The sequence below is a fragment of the Choloepus didactylus genome, chromosome 19 (genome assembly GCF_015220235.1).
Source record: "Choloepus didactylus isolate mChoDid1 chromosome 19, mChoDid1.pri, whole genome shotgun sequence".
In the NCBI taxonomy this organism is placed as follows: Eukaryota; Metazoa; Chordata; class Mammalia; order Pilosa; family Megalonychidae; genus Choloepus; species Choloepus didactylus.
The window spans coordinates 18299217-18314294 of record NC_051325.1 but is presented as its reverse complement, the minus strand read 5'-3'; the positions used below and the strand labels follow the sequence as shown (position 1 = coordinate 18314294).

The following is a 15078-nucleotide window of genomic DNA, read 5'->3' as shown; positions in this document are numbered from 1 at the left end:
CTCACCATGAAAAACAAAAGACACTCCTTTCTCAGGAAATTCCAAAGATTCAGAGCTTGCTTTCCCAGGAATTGATGACAAAGACCAGCCAAATATTTCATTATACCACATGTATTAGTTAGGGTTCTCTAGGGAAACAGAACCAACAAGAAATATCTGTAAATATAAGATTTTATAAAAGTGTCTCATGCAACTGTGGGGATGCATGAGTCCAAATTCTGTAGGGCAGGCAGTGAACTGGCAACTCCAATGAAGGTATCTGATGAACTCCTCAGGAGACGCTGGCTAGCCATAGAAGAAGTGAAGGTTCTCTCTCTTCCTTAAAAGTCTTCAACCAATCGGATTAAATCCAGCTGATTGAATTCTCTCACTGTAGAAAACACACCCTTTGTTCATGTGATCAGCCACAGATGCAATCGATTGATGATTTAATAAACCAGCCTTCTGGTTTATTAACTAGCCACAAATGTCCTTGCAGTAACCGTTAAGCCAGTGCTTGTTTGACCAGACACCTGAGCACCATCTTAATCCATGACATTTGCAAGGGAAATTATATCCCCCAAGTTTATGACAGGATAATAGTAAGTACAAGATCATGCAGGAGGGGACCTGAAATCTCTCTTTCCATTTTCTACATGACCTTGAATACGGTTCTTTGGTTGTCTTTTGACTCAGTGGCTTATCTTTGGATATGAAGATGGTGTTATTAGCCTCCAGAAATATTCTCAAAAGGCGCTTTGTAGGTTAAAGATTCTAATTATCCTTCTACAAACCATCATCAATGCTGATTTTTAAACAGTTTTATAATCCTGACTTGAATTTTTTTCAATGCAGTCCTCCAATTATCCTTTTGCAGAGACGAATCTTTTCCAAAGTTTTTTAATTCTGCTCACACAAAGAGCAGTACCACTGCTTATTCATGAATGCTACTGAACAAAAACTGTATTTATTTCATGTTCAGATTGTAAATATCAGAAATCTATGGATGATGGTTTCTTAAGAATAAGCACTATAGGCCTGAAATGACTGGCACTTCTATTATAAAGGATTTTGAACAAGCTTGGAGACAAAGCCTCCTAGAGAAGAATTTATGCACTTTGCTGACTGTAAAGAGGTGAAATATTAGAAATTTAGCTGTTCTCAACACCCCATGATAGTTATGGTTGAACTATGGAATTTTTGCCTCTTTGCTATTTATAAAGTAAGCACTCTTTAGAGTCTTCTATTTGATGAATTGCTGTAACATAGTTTTCCTAACTGGATTCCATCCAATCGTCTCTACCATAGAGTCCTCTGAAGCCAGTTTTGAGTCTCAAAAGTAAAAATGATTAATTTTAACCAAGCTTCAGTGACATAAACTGGTTAATAAATTCAGACAGTTGCCAAAATTAAATGTTGGTTTGCGTAGCTGTTCATGAAATGATTTCTTTGCCAGTTGAACAAACACATGTTGATACATTTTGCCAAATTTTATTTTTTAGATTATATGTGACATTATCTAGTTACCTCCCTCCCTACTCCCTCTTCATTCATCACAAACTGCCCTAAGCTAACAGTTTTAACTGATAGCACCAACCAACCAGTGCACCTTTGCATTTGACTCATAGGCTGATTAAAAATCAACACATCAACAATCAAAAGACATACAACCCAGAGAGGATAAGAGCTCAGGGAAGTAGAGAAATGAATTTAAGAGAAGTTCATAGAGAAAAAGCCTCCAGAGGAGCTGTGAGGAGGCCACTGAAGCCAGAAGCTGAAAACAAGGAAACTCAGGTGAGAAAGACCAGCAGACACCTGCCACATGACAGAGGTGTCCCGGATGCCGTTGGCCTGTATTCAGAGAAGAGAAGAAACCAGAAGCCCAAAGTCAGAGGAGGCCACAGGGAGAAACTGGAAGTCAGAGGAAACCAGAAGAGCAGACACAGGAGAGAGAGAGAGAGGTCACTATATGACAGGAGGTAGCGAAGCAAGCCAAGAAGCCCCCAAGGATTGTGGGCAGCCAGCACCAGAGTGCCACAGACCTTGGAGAGAAGGCATAGTTTTGCTGACAACTTAATTCTTGGACTTCTAGCCTCCAAAAATGTGTTTAAGACAACCCATTGCATGCTGTTTGTCATAGAAGCCTGACAGAATAAGACTTGGACGGATGGCAGTTTGTCCTCAGCTCTTACCCCTGCTGCCCTGGCTCGGCCCTGGTGGGGTCTCTACCCAGCACAATCTAGAAGCTGTGTTGAGGAGGCAGGAGACTCTGAGCCAGCTCTTCTACGTTACTCACTGCAGCCACCTAGGAGACATGGTGAGCTGGGTCCCAGGAGATGGAAGAATTATTGCCCCTTATTTGTGATAGAATATTAACATACTTAATATGATTTTATTATTAAAGAATCAGGAGACAATGGGGAATCTTTTCCATTTGCTTCTAGCTACAAAGTACTTTCTTATAGCCTAAGCTGGCGCGTGCCCTAGGGAGGCAAGGAATATTATGAATAGCAGGGACTGGAGAGGGGCTGACCTGTATTTACATACAGGCTCTGCCATGGATGTGCTGCATGTGGTTGAGCGAGTGGATCAACTTGTGGGGTCTTCTTTTTCTTGTTGTTTGTTTTTATTATTTTTTAATCAAAAATGGGTATCATATTATACAGTCTGTTCTGCAATTCCTTTTTCCATTTAATAGCATGCTCTGAGATCTTTGTGTGCCAGCACACACAGCACAGCCTTATTTTTTTTTTTTGGAAGGGCTACGTAGCAGTCCTAGTGTAGGTGCCCATAATTTATTTAGCTATTTCCTTTTTCTAAAAAAAGAAAATTTAATTCAATTTTTAGAGCAGTTGTAGGTTTGCAGAAAAATCATGTAGAGAATATAGAGTTCCCATATACTGCCCCCTCACACATGCAGTTTACCTTATTATTGTTTTGCATTAAGGTGGTACTTTTGTTAAAATTGATGACTCGATACTGTGACAGTTATATTATTAATCTGCAATTCATAATTTACATTAGGGTTCACTCTTTATTTTGTACAGTTTTATGGGTTAATTTTATTTTTATTTTTATTGTGGTGATACCAATAAAAAGCAGTGGATTCTCTGCCCGATGCACTCAAATGACCAATTCCTAAGACACTGGGGTTTCAAAGAAAGAGTTTATTGCTAGGCCAACTGATCTCCTGTTCAGCCTAAAAATCTGTCTCCCTGAAGTGCAGTAACTGATAGTTTTATAATATAAAAAGATGGGCAGGCTTTAGGATAATGAGCACAATGACTCGAGATGACAAGATTGGAGATGATCTAATTATTGATCGAGCAAAGATTGATCACATGCTTAGTCACAGAATGTATGTAAGAAAATGACGGCCTTAATATGATGATGGGCATGATTTTTTAGTATTACAGTGAGGTATACGTCACTTACAGGTTAAACTCACAGTTTAAGCTACAGAGCATGTCAGGTGAGCCAATTTTGGTTAGATCCAGCTCTGTCTAGCAGGATAGTTTTGGAATTGGGGTGGGTTCATTCTGCTGGCTCAAGGCCCTTTGTTAATAAACATCAGTAGTTGTCTTTAGTGATCATAAATCTCCAAAGTTGAAAAACAAGGTAAGGAGGTACAAGTGGGGATCAGCCACAAGGTTTTTACAATCACAAGATAAAGGCTATAAAATTATGTAATCATTATCAGAGATTAAGGCAGCTAGATTATGGTTCAGAAATTTCAGGTACTTCCCTCTGGCTATTCTAATATACTAGAAAGTAAAAAGAAATATCTATATAATGATTCAGTAATCATAATCATTTGTTAAATCTTCTTGATTATAGTAACATATATACAACATAAAATTTCCCATTTTAACCACTTTCAAGTTAAAAAAAAAAAGACAACACAACTAAAAGGTGGGCAAAGGACTTGAATCAACATTTTCCCAATGAATATATACAAATGACCAATAGCACATGTAGAGATGCTCAACCTTGTTAGTCATTAGGAAATGCAAATCAGAACTACAATGGGGTGCAACTTCATACCAACTGCAAGGGCTATAAGGGAAAATAAAAAAGTGTTGGTGAGTTAATGGAGAAATTGGAACCCTTGTAAATTGCTGGTGGGAAGCAAAATAGTGCACCTGCTGTGGAAAACAGTTTTGCAATTCCTAAATATAGTTAAATACAGAATTTTCATATGGTTCAGCAATTCTGCTTCTCGGTATATACCCCAAAGAATTGAATACAAGGACTCAAAAAGATAGTTGAACATGAATTTTCACTGCAGCACTATTCATGATAGCCAAAAGGTGGAAGCAATCCAAATGTCTATCAAGGGATAAGTGAATAAATAAAATATGATTGATCTATACATTGGAATATTATTCATCCATAAAAAGAAGTGGACTGGGTTGCCCTAACACTGGCAATGGCCTCCAGCTCTAAGAAGGCCAACATGGCATCAGGTGCCCAAGAAAAAAGGATGAGTCCTAGTCCGGGCTCACCGAAGAGCGGAAGCAGGAAATCCAGGAAGCTTTTGATCTCTTAGATACTGATAGAACTGGAACCATAGATGTTAAAGAACTGAAGGTGGCCATGAGGGCATGGGGCTTTGAACACAAGAAAGAAGAGATCAAGAAAATTGATAAGGAAGGGACAGGGAAAATGAACTTTAGTGACTTTTTGACTGTGTGACGACTCAGAAAATGAGAAAGATACCAAAGAAGAAATCTTGAAAGAATTAAAGCTCTTCAGTGATGATGAAACTGGGAAGATATCTTTCAAAAATCTCAAACGTGTGGCCTAGGAGTTGGGCAAGAACCTCACCGATGAGGAGCTACAGGAAATGATCGACAAAGCCGATGGAGATGGAGACAGAGAAGTCAGTGAGCAAGAAAGAGTTCCTGCAGATCATGAAGTCCAGCCTTTATTAAAACCAATCTCGTCTTTTCTATGGAACACACATAATTAGATTAAGAGCCTGTCATTGTGTGAAATCTCTTTAGAGAACCAACTGTTCCCTCCCCACTGACCTCCCTAATATAACTTTAGTAACAACTTCAGTTCTGTTTTAGACTTTCAAATGTGTTCTTTGATGTTCAATTTCTTTGTAAAATGACCTGCTGATCATTTTCATTCTCAAAAGCAGAACTAGAGCATATTAAAAGGAGCAAAGGGTCATAAAACTTAAAAAAAAAAAAAGAAATGGTCTGATACATGCTATAACATGGATGAACCGCAACAGCATCATAGAATATGAAAGAAGCCAGTCACAAAAAACCACCTACTATATGATTCCAGGTATATAAAATGTCCAGAGGGCAAATCTATAGAGATGGAAAGTAGATTAGTGATTGCTTAAGGCTGTGGACATGGTGGTGAGGGTGGGGTGGGGGAGAATTGGGAGATGATAACTAAATGGTATGAGTTACTCATTGATGAAAATGTCCTAAAATTACCTGTGATGGTTGTACATTTCTATTAGTATACTAAACATTTAAAAGTGTACCTTTTAAATGGGTGAATTGTGTGGAGTGAATTAGATCTCAGTAAAGAGGTTTAAAAATCAATGCATTATTAGAAATGCAATTTACGTTTTGATTAGACTTCCATTTATGGGTTTTCTGTCCAGGTACCGGCTGACTGAACCAACAGCTTTCCTCTAGGGTCACCCTGGACTGTGAGCATCAGTCTCCCTGAGAGGATCTTCGTGTTTATTGTAGTCTCTTGTTCTTCAAAGGGACAAAAAACCTGGCAAGTCTTAAATAATGCCTTTTTTAAAGGGATGATTAAAACCGTATACAATGTAATTCAGTGAAGTGCTTTTCTTGGCGGGGTGAATCCAGCAGTCAAAAACAGCCTTTTCTATGATTTAGTTATTTCCTTCCCAAGACTGGTCATGTTGAGATTGTACATTTCCTTTCTTAGTGTTCAGTCTCTCACTGAACATTGATCAGATGCTAAGTGAAAAAGTAAAGCATTTCCAGAATCCAAATGATGTTTTTAAAATCTCAAAATCCACAGAGAATTCTGGCTAATCTGTATTATGGCGTGTAATCTACACACGTTTGCCAGTACATTCCTCTGTAGGCACTTCAGTCAGCTTGGCATGGGCATATCGCCATTCCTACATACATCTTCTTTTTTTTTTTTTGGCGTGGAGATCTGCATTCAGAGAACAGATCTGCATGTCTGCCGTCTTGAAGCATAGGACAATGCATAGGAGAGCTTTTTCCTCAGTAGCAATTGGCTTGTCATTCCTAGAACTCATAGAATGGTACTAGAATCATCTCATGAAAATTGTAGGTTTATATGTCAAAAGAATAATTTCTCAAATTTCTGAACATTTTAAAAACTGTAATTTCACCCTTGATCCTGCATTGGCCTCTGTTGTTTTAAAATAAGTGCATTTTTAGTATAAATGAATGTATACTTATCCTTAATGCTTTAGACAATTCATAAAATATAGAAAAGTAGAACACAACACCAATACTTCCGCAATCTACACTGTTCTGTTAATATGCTGGTGTATTTTGTAGGTTATTGTCTTCCCTGTGCTACTGTAATTAATTGTTTTTATTTGTTTTATCACAAAGTGACAATTTTATTACACACATGTTAGAGAAATGTTCTGATATCTGATTTATCCCCTCACAGTGTGATGTGTGTTCCACAAACCATACACACGTTAGAGTGCATAAAGTACATGTGAACACTTTAAAGAGTAATAATAAATACTCCTTGTAATCATTACCTTTGTCAAGAATAATCAACAACTTGGAAGCCCCTGATTATAGCCTGTCTTTCTCCACTATAGGTAACCACTCTTCTGACTTGTATGATAATAATTTACTACATATGCATCCCTAAAAATATAGTTCATTTTTCTTCTTTTTGAACCTCAAATAATGAAATCATATTTTATGTTTTCTCGCTAAGATTATTTATTTTGCTAAAAACTCTATTTGTGATATTCAGATCACTGTGTGTAGCTGTAGTGAATTTGTCTGTAATATTCTATTCCATTGTATGAATTTGCAACAGTTTTCCATTCATCTTACTCAATAGGCATCTTAGATAATTCCAGTTTAAGGCTCTTACTAGCAATGGAGCTGTAGGGAATTTTGAATATGCCTCTTGGGGAATGCATGTAAAATTTTCCATAGCATGGGTGCCTAAGGGTGGAATTTCCAGGGTGTGGATGCTCATCTTCAGCTTTACTAGGTAGTGCCAAACATTTTCCAAAAAGGTCCCAATTTACACTTTGAACCAGCAGTTCCACACTTTCAACAACATTTGCTATTATCAGATTTAAAAAAAAATTTTGAGAATCTAATGGGTATGTAATTTTATTTCAAAGTGTTAATTTGCAGTTCTCTTAATTACTAAGAAGCTTGACCATCTTTCCACATTATATTAATCACTGGGATTTCCCTTTTTGTGAAATATCTGTTCAAGTCTTCTATGCCATTTTTTTTTTCTTTTTGGTTGACTATATTTTTCATAGTGATTTGAATGAGCTTTTTACTATGAATACTAGTCCTTTACCTTTTCTAATTCTGTGGCTTGTCTTCTGACTCCCTTTATGGTAACTAAATTTGATGAAGTAAATATCTTAATTTTTATGAGGTTGACTTTATCTTTCCCTTTTCGGTTCATGTTTTTAATATCTTATTCAAAGAAGCCTTCTCTATTTCAAAGTAATGAAGATATCATCTATATCATTTTTCTAAAAAGGTTTGTAACTTTTTTCCTCTCACAGTTACATCTTTAATAGATCTAGTATTGTAGGGTGTGAAGTAGACATACAATTTCATATTTTTTCTATATGGATATCCTCTTGCCTGATTGAAGCTAATTATAAAGACCATCCTATCCCCTTGCCAAATTTGTTATATATGGTGTCTATTATGTGCAGGTCTGGTAGTGTAGGCTCTTTATTTTAACCCCTGTGTCAAGATCTCTGCCTCTGACTTTTACTTGTGAATATACAGGTTTTCTCTTAAATGCAATTGACTCTTTTTGTTTGTTTGTGTTTTGGTGAACTTATATGCTGAGTTTGTTTCTACCCTTTCCCTGCCCTTGCCAGCAAAATGATTATGGAAAATTATCCTGGGACTGGTTTACTGCACTTGTCTAACTGCCTATGGGACATAAACAGAGACATTAGCAAAACTAAAACTTAAAAAAAATCCCTATTAAATTTTTGAACCAGCCATTAGGCAAATTGGTCCTTAGGTGGATTGAGTTTTTGTGAACTGTTGTTTTCCTCTCCCAGACTCCCATTGGCCGAGTCCTTCCTGAAGCTGTGTTTCTGATGTGATGCCAGGCCATGAGGATTTCTTTGCCATCAGTTTCACAAAGTGGCTGTTCCACACACTGGAACTATGAGCAACCTGTCCTCAAATACATCCATTTAATGAATATATTTGAGCTGTTGTGGCATGTGGCTACTTAATTCAAGATAAAACACCCTAGATGTTTGCTTTCCTCTCTCAACTCTAAGGGCTCTAACTTTAAACAAGAAACTCACAGGGTAAAACTGAGAAGAGCTAGTTGATGCAGTGTCACAATCCTTAATTACAGGTATGAGAAAAATAGGAAGAGATGATGAAAACCAACCACTGAAATGAAAGTTCCTTGAGGGTATCTAAATTCATCACTGCATTTCCAATTTCTGGAGCACTGACTGGCACAAAGTAGGGGCTCAGTTTTACAATACCTGCCCTTATTCAGATACCTAGACATAGGTCTTTTCTGTGAAAGATACATTGAGTCTGTTGGCCAGAAAATTCAGAAGATAGCATATGTTCCTTTCCTATCCTACCTCCTGGGCATGCCCGAATTAAAAAAAAAAAAAAAAAAAAGAGTACAGAAAGTTTCAAAAGAGACGGAAATCTAGCTCACTGCTTTCTACTCCCTTCAGTTATGAAGCTGTGGTTGGCTTCCCTAAACCCTAAGAAAGATGGCAAAGACAACATCCTTGTGTGCCCTGCCTCGAGGAAAGAAAATTAAACAATAATAACAAAAATAGTGATGATGATAGCAACTGCTAACACTTGAATTGCGATCACTATGTGTCATGATGGTTTTAAACTCTAAAATGCATCTTGTTTCATTCTTGCACCAATACTATGGAGCTGGAACTTTATTTCTCCCCATTTTACAGATAAAGGGGCAGAGGCAAGGAAAGATGAAGCAGTTTGCCTCGGGTCACCCAGTTAGGAGAAAGTAACCTAGGGTAACACCCATATAGTCTGGTGTTAGAGCATGTGCTCATAGCTGCTATTCTGTGTGGAATTAGGCAATCCGGGTACAGCCTCCTCCACCCCTATACATTACACATATGCACAAATACACCATTAACTATGAGAATTAGGGTAGGAGTTCGAGGGGTACATATTTTATTTTAATTATTTGGGTGTTTTTTTATTACCTACTTGAATTCAAATTCTCTCCCCTTGAGACATTGGAGGCAGCCAGAGATCAAAAGGACACTCACATATGCCACCGAGTGAGGCCACTAGGATGCTGAATAAGACATGCCTTTCAGGGAGCACAGGATGGGCAGGAATAGAGAGATAGGAATCAAATATTATGTGTTAGGAAATTAAAGTAGAGATACATACAGGGTGTTGCAGAAGTGCAGAGAATGGGGACTTAACCCTGATAAGGGTGGGGACAGGACGGCAGGAATTTCAGACAAGTATGGCCGAGGAAATTTTGAAGGATGAATAAGAGTTAGACTTGAGAGAAAGTGAAATGGGGGCATCAATGGTATATGAAAGGCACCAAGGCCTCAGAGGGGTTGGCATGGTGAATTAAGGCAGGGGCTGCATTAGAGGAATGAGCTAAGAATTAAGAGCAAAGTGGAAGGTCTAGGGCCCATACAGAGTCAGCAGAGCTTGAATGTATAACCCAAAGTCAGAGAATCTGCCATTATCCAAAAGGGCCAGCCTAACTGAGGAAAGTGGACAAAGCAGGCAGAAGGGAAGGTGTGGAGAGAAACTGAAATGACAGGACACTGCTACGGAACTTCCAGTCTCAACTTGCCTGTACTGTTTCCTTTGCCTTGGAAAGAGTGAAGTCCAAACCACTCTCGCCTGAAGATTCCATGTGACAAAAATGAATTTGCTGGGAGGTGAGTGAGGCATTAGGGAAGATAGCAGGTTCCATGTGAAGCATTTGCCTGACACATGTGTAGATACAACATTCTGTTCCTTGGAAGTAGAGCGAGTAATAGGATTCCTTCAGAAGTAACTTATCTTTAACAAGATACCTTACACCCATTTCTTATTCCTTTTTGTAATTCCTGGAAGATGTGTCTATTTGTAAAAATTCCCTTTAATTAATTAATTGCACAGACGTGTATTTGTAAGTGTTTCATTTAATATACATCTACCTGTTCCTATGGTTCAAATGAATATATTCAATTCTAAAAATTTTTATAATGCTTTCCATTATGGTAGCAAAATAACTCAATTATGGGAAAGCACTCCAATAACTACTTTGAAATGCAACAACAAAAAATTAAAGCAGTTTGAGTTTTTTTAATTGAAATATTTCTGCACAAAAGCCCATGATGTCACCACTAATGGTTAATTTATTTGTTTGACTCATCATGAATATGGGATGACTTTTTTAATGATGATGAATGGCTTTTAATAAGGACTAAAATTTCTTTAATTTAGTTTAACACTAGCCACTGTTATTGGCAGTTTTTCTGGAAGAATTCTTAGAGTCAGTTCTTTCAGAAGTTCCATGCCAGATTTCAACACTTTGGCTGAGAAACCGGAAGGGATTGCTAACAGGATTTATTTCATTTGGAGCCATTTTCACTTTTGGTATTCAGCTTAGTAAATGGAATTGACTGTTTTTAACTGGAGACAATTACATACTACACCAAGTTATGCCACTGGCTAAGCTGTCACTTCTTTCTTTATTGGCAGGAGTTGGGGAAGAATTTCAGTGCAATTTTCCATTTTCTCTCTTTGCCTAAAGATTTTTTTTTGTCACTGAATAAACTTAAGGGAATACTTTACGGAACAAATTGACTACCAGACCCCTTCTTCCTGCTATTTTCCGTGAAATGAGGAAGTTATTTTGACTCTCAACTCCATAGTCCAAGGCCAAATCAGTATAGGCTATATTATTCTCCTCTATCCCCAGAGGCATGTCCCAAATACCCACATTTATTTAAGTTGTCTTTATTGAACATATTTTATGTGCTCTGAACTCTATTACATTCTTCAGGGGGATATAAATGTATGAGAGGCATGGCACCACGGCAATGAGAAAGGGGCCTGAGATCTAGAGTACCCAGCCCTAACATCCATTCACTTGCTGATAACTTACCAAAGCCTCAATTTTCTGTCTGTTAAATGAGAATTACAATACCTATGTGTATGACTGTTGTGGAGACTAAATAAAATAACATGAGTAACTAGCATATTGTAAATGCTCAATGCCTGTTGGTTTTTCATTCTCTTTAATCATGCATCCAGAGTCACATTGGAGAGACCTACATCCATAGGCAAGAATTCCAAGGGCACTGGAGAAAGTGCCATGTGATTGTGTGAATAATTGTGTGGGTATTAGGGAGAGAAGGCTTGTGGGTCACTAGTACAAAGAGAGTTGCTGTTTCTTGGAGTTGAGGTGATCAGGTTAGGTTTCATGAAGTTGTCAAAACTTGGGCTGGGACTTAAGGGGTGCCTAGTTCCAGATGTTTACAGAGGGAAGGAGATGATAGTCCTGGTTGGGTAAAGGATATAAACAGTATCTTGGGGATGGGACATATAAATGTTACTTTGCAAGTGCTAAGAGTAGACTTATTTGATAAGAACTGATAATTTGGGTAGCAAAATGGGGAGGAGATACCGTTTTAAAGTTAAATTAAGATTAGCAGGTGGAAGTTAAAAATTTATTTTTTAGGTAATGAGTTAACAGTGACATTTTTAAGAAAACAAGTCTGGTTTTAAAATGCAGGACGAATAAAAAATTTATTGACCAGAGTTTCAGTAATCGATGCATGAATGAATTAGTTTGGTGGCAGTAGTGATGGGAGAAAGGTTTAGAACTTCAATGAAGGAAGAAATTTTGGCTTTGGTTACTGATTATATACTGGAGTGGGAAAGAAAGAAGAAACTAACACAGCTTCAAATATTTAAGACTTGTTCATGGGGAAAATAAGAGGAGGTTGCACTAATTTTGAAAGACAATGTGTTTGTTTTGAGACATGTTCTATTTGAATTGACCACATGGCATCCAAGGAGAAAGCTCTCTTCACTAGTTTTGGAAGGAAATTAAAGAGAGAAGTCAGGAAATCAAGATGAGCCATCCATCCCCATGATTAAAACTCCTAAAAGCAAATGAATGTACTAAGATGATAATTTTCAACTACATCTTGTGTTATTAGACACTCATTCAAAAATAAATACCCATCGAGTCACTGCCAGGCATCCTCCTGTGTACTAGAGATATGGTGTTGAACACCAACAAAGTACTCACTATCATGTAGCATTTGACACATGGGAATTTATATGCATGACAATATCAAGTTCTGTTTCCTAACTCCATTTCTCTCAAGACAGCCTATTTGCATGGAAATGAAGAACAGTGGCATTGCTATAAAAATAATACTAAATTTCAAATTTATTAGGAAAATAAATCATTCACAGATATTGATAACTGACTGTAAAATAATTCACCTGTGACAACTACTGTGCTTCAGCACCTGGGGTGACAACCATTGCTTTAAGAAGAGATTAGAAAGAGAGCAAAGGAACTCAAAACTGAACCTTAGGGAACAGATGCATTTAATGGATGGGAAAAGTAGCCAGTAGATTAAATAGTTCAAGAGATGGATGGGAGACTGGGTGAATGAATGAATGGAAGGATAGATAGGTAGGTAGGTGGGGGGAGGGAGAAGTAGAAATTATAGGATTTAGAGGACTAAGAAAGAGAGCCAGTTTCGTCAGTGCCACTGAAGGTGAGGGAAGAAAAAATTAAGAAAGTGGACATGGTCCACAGCACTGAATGATATGGGTAGGTCTAGAACATGAGGGTTGTACTAATATACATTTTCAAAGAACAATTAGGAAAGCAGAGAAGAATCAAAGTGATATCCATGGAGTTACGGAAAATAACATTCATGGAAAAAATAGGGTACACAGGGACTAAGCATTTTATTTTACACCAGTTTATTTGAAAGCAAATAATAAATTATTATGGGAGAGAGAAATGAAGCTATTCAAGGAAATGGGTAGGACATGTTTGGGGAGGCATACAGAATCCCAGAAGGTGAGGCACACCCAGTAGAATAGCCTAATGGGCAGTTGCATGAAGTGGATCTTGGGTCAAACAGAAGAGATCAGGTTCCAGGACTGAAGTTTGAAACTTCAAATGCTCTGTTGGGTAGAAGACAAGTCATCTATTCTGGTATTACTTGGGAGACACTTGAGCTTGGGAAGCTTGAAAATCCATCCAAAGTTGATTATGGTGTTGCTTTTTACAATCACTTGTGTAGTTAGGTGAAGGATAAATTGGATATAAGTGCAATTTTTACCAGAGACATTCGCTGGGAGGAGCTCAAACATGAGGGCATTTTGAACTATAGTGGTAACTGTGTGATTGGAGAGAAGCAGATTGATAAGATACTGATTGTGAAAGGTTAGAAATGAGGTGAAAGACGGTTTCCATTAGCAAATATTATGTGCTTAATCTACCAATCAGTCACAAAGGAGAAGGAATGTATTTGGCTGTGTTGGTTGGAGTTAAGAAGATGAATTAAGTTTTGATGATGTTGAGTCAGAAGTGCCTTCAAACACATTAAGTTGGAGATGCCTTGTCACAACTGGAAATATTAGCATAGCACTCGAGAAAGAGAGATGTGTTCAAATCTAGATTTGGAAGTTATTAGCTTATAAATTCTGCTTGTTGCCAGAGGACGTATAGCCAGGGCAAAAAGAGCCAGTGATCAGACAATGCTTTTGGGGTAAGGAGACATCGAAGAGCTGTATGGAGGTGCCGAAAATGAGCCTGGAGAAAAGAGTAGTCTCAGAAGCCAAGGGACAGTAAGATCTCAGGGCAAAGGCTTGGAAGTATTAGGTAAGTTAGGACTGAAAATTACTTACTGAAGTTAAAGTATAGAACATTTCAGTCTAGTAGTGAGAATGGAAACTAGGCTGTGAAGAAATGAACAAGTAGAAGTGAACATTAGAAATGTTGGCATAGACTGTGTGTGTGTGTGTTACTCTTAAGTGGGGGCACTTTCTCTATAGATCTATTGATCAATTGATTGCTAGATACATCAGAAGTCAGCTACTCAACTACTGGGTTCTCATTGACACTGGCCAGCAGTAGTGGGCTAAGTCTGCTTTGTTGTTTAGCAACAAACTCAGGATGAAAAACAGGAGAAAAGAAATTGCATTGAGGAGGCGATATAAGGGTAGGTGGTGGTATAAAGAAAAGACAAAAACTGGAGGAAGCTGAAGGTGGGCTTTGAAACAGTAAATCACCCCATTTTATGTGCTGCCTTCAAGGACAGATGTAAAGTTGGCAAAATAATGGCATTATATTTCAAGAGCTTAGAACACTGGTACATAGTTAACATCTGAATTATCTGTATGCGAGCTGCTGTAAACAATTTCATATTTTCAGTGACTTATAGCAGGGTTTATCTCTCTTTCAAGTCAGAGTCCAGTGTAGATTGGCAGGGGAGCTGTGCTCCATGCACTCATTCAGTCCCAGGTTCTTTTCCAACTAGTGGCTCTGCTATCCCCCAGTGTCTTTAACAGTCCCGTGAATTCTCTATGACTGACAGATAAGGAAAGAGAGAGAGTGCTGGAAGAACATGTGAGAGTTATTTTAAGACTTGGAAATGCTACACATGGCCCTTGTATTCCATTGCTCAGAAGCCAAGTACATGACTCAGCCTAACAGCAGGGGAGGCTGGGAACTGTAGCCTGTGAGCCCCAAAAGGAAAAGATACACTTTTTAATAAGAGCAATAGCAGTCTCTGTAATAGCTATTATGATTACCTCCACTGTTATTGTTTTCTGTAGCAGAGTCTTAGTCAAAGTGGAGATGAGACAAAGGGCA

The 15078-nt window shown here is 38.0% G+C and overlaps 1 protein-coding gene and 1 pseudogene across 6 annotated transcripts in view; both read left to right on the top strand.

Annotated features, from left to right (window-relative positions):
- MACROD2 (mono-ADP ribosylhydrolase 2) overlaps positions 1 to 15078 on the top strand; it is a 2227780-nt gene that overhangs the window by 1869596 nt on the left and 343106 nt on the right. The gene's annotated exons all lie outside the window — the stretch shown is intronic.
- Positions 4409 to 4913, top strand: LOC119515675 (annotated as a pseudogene).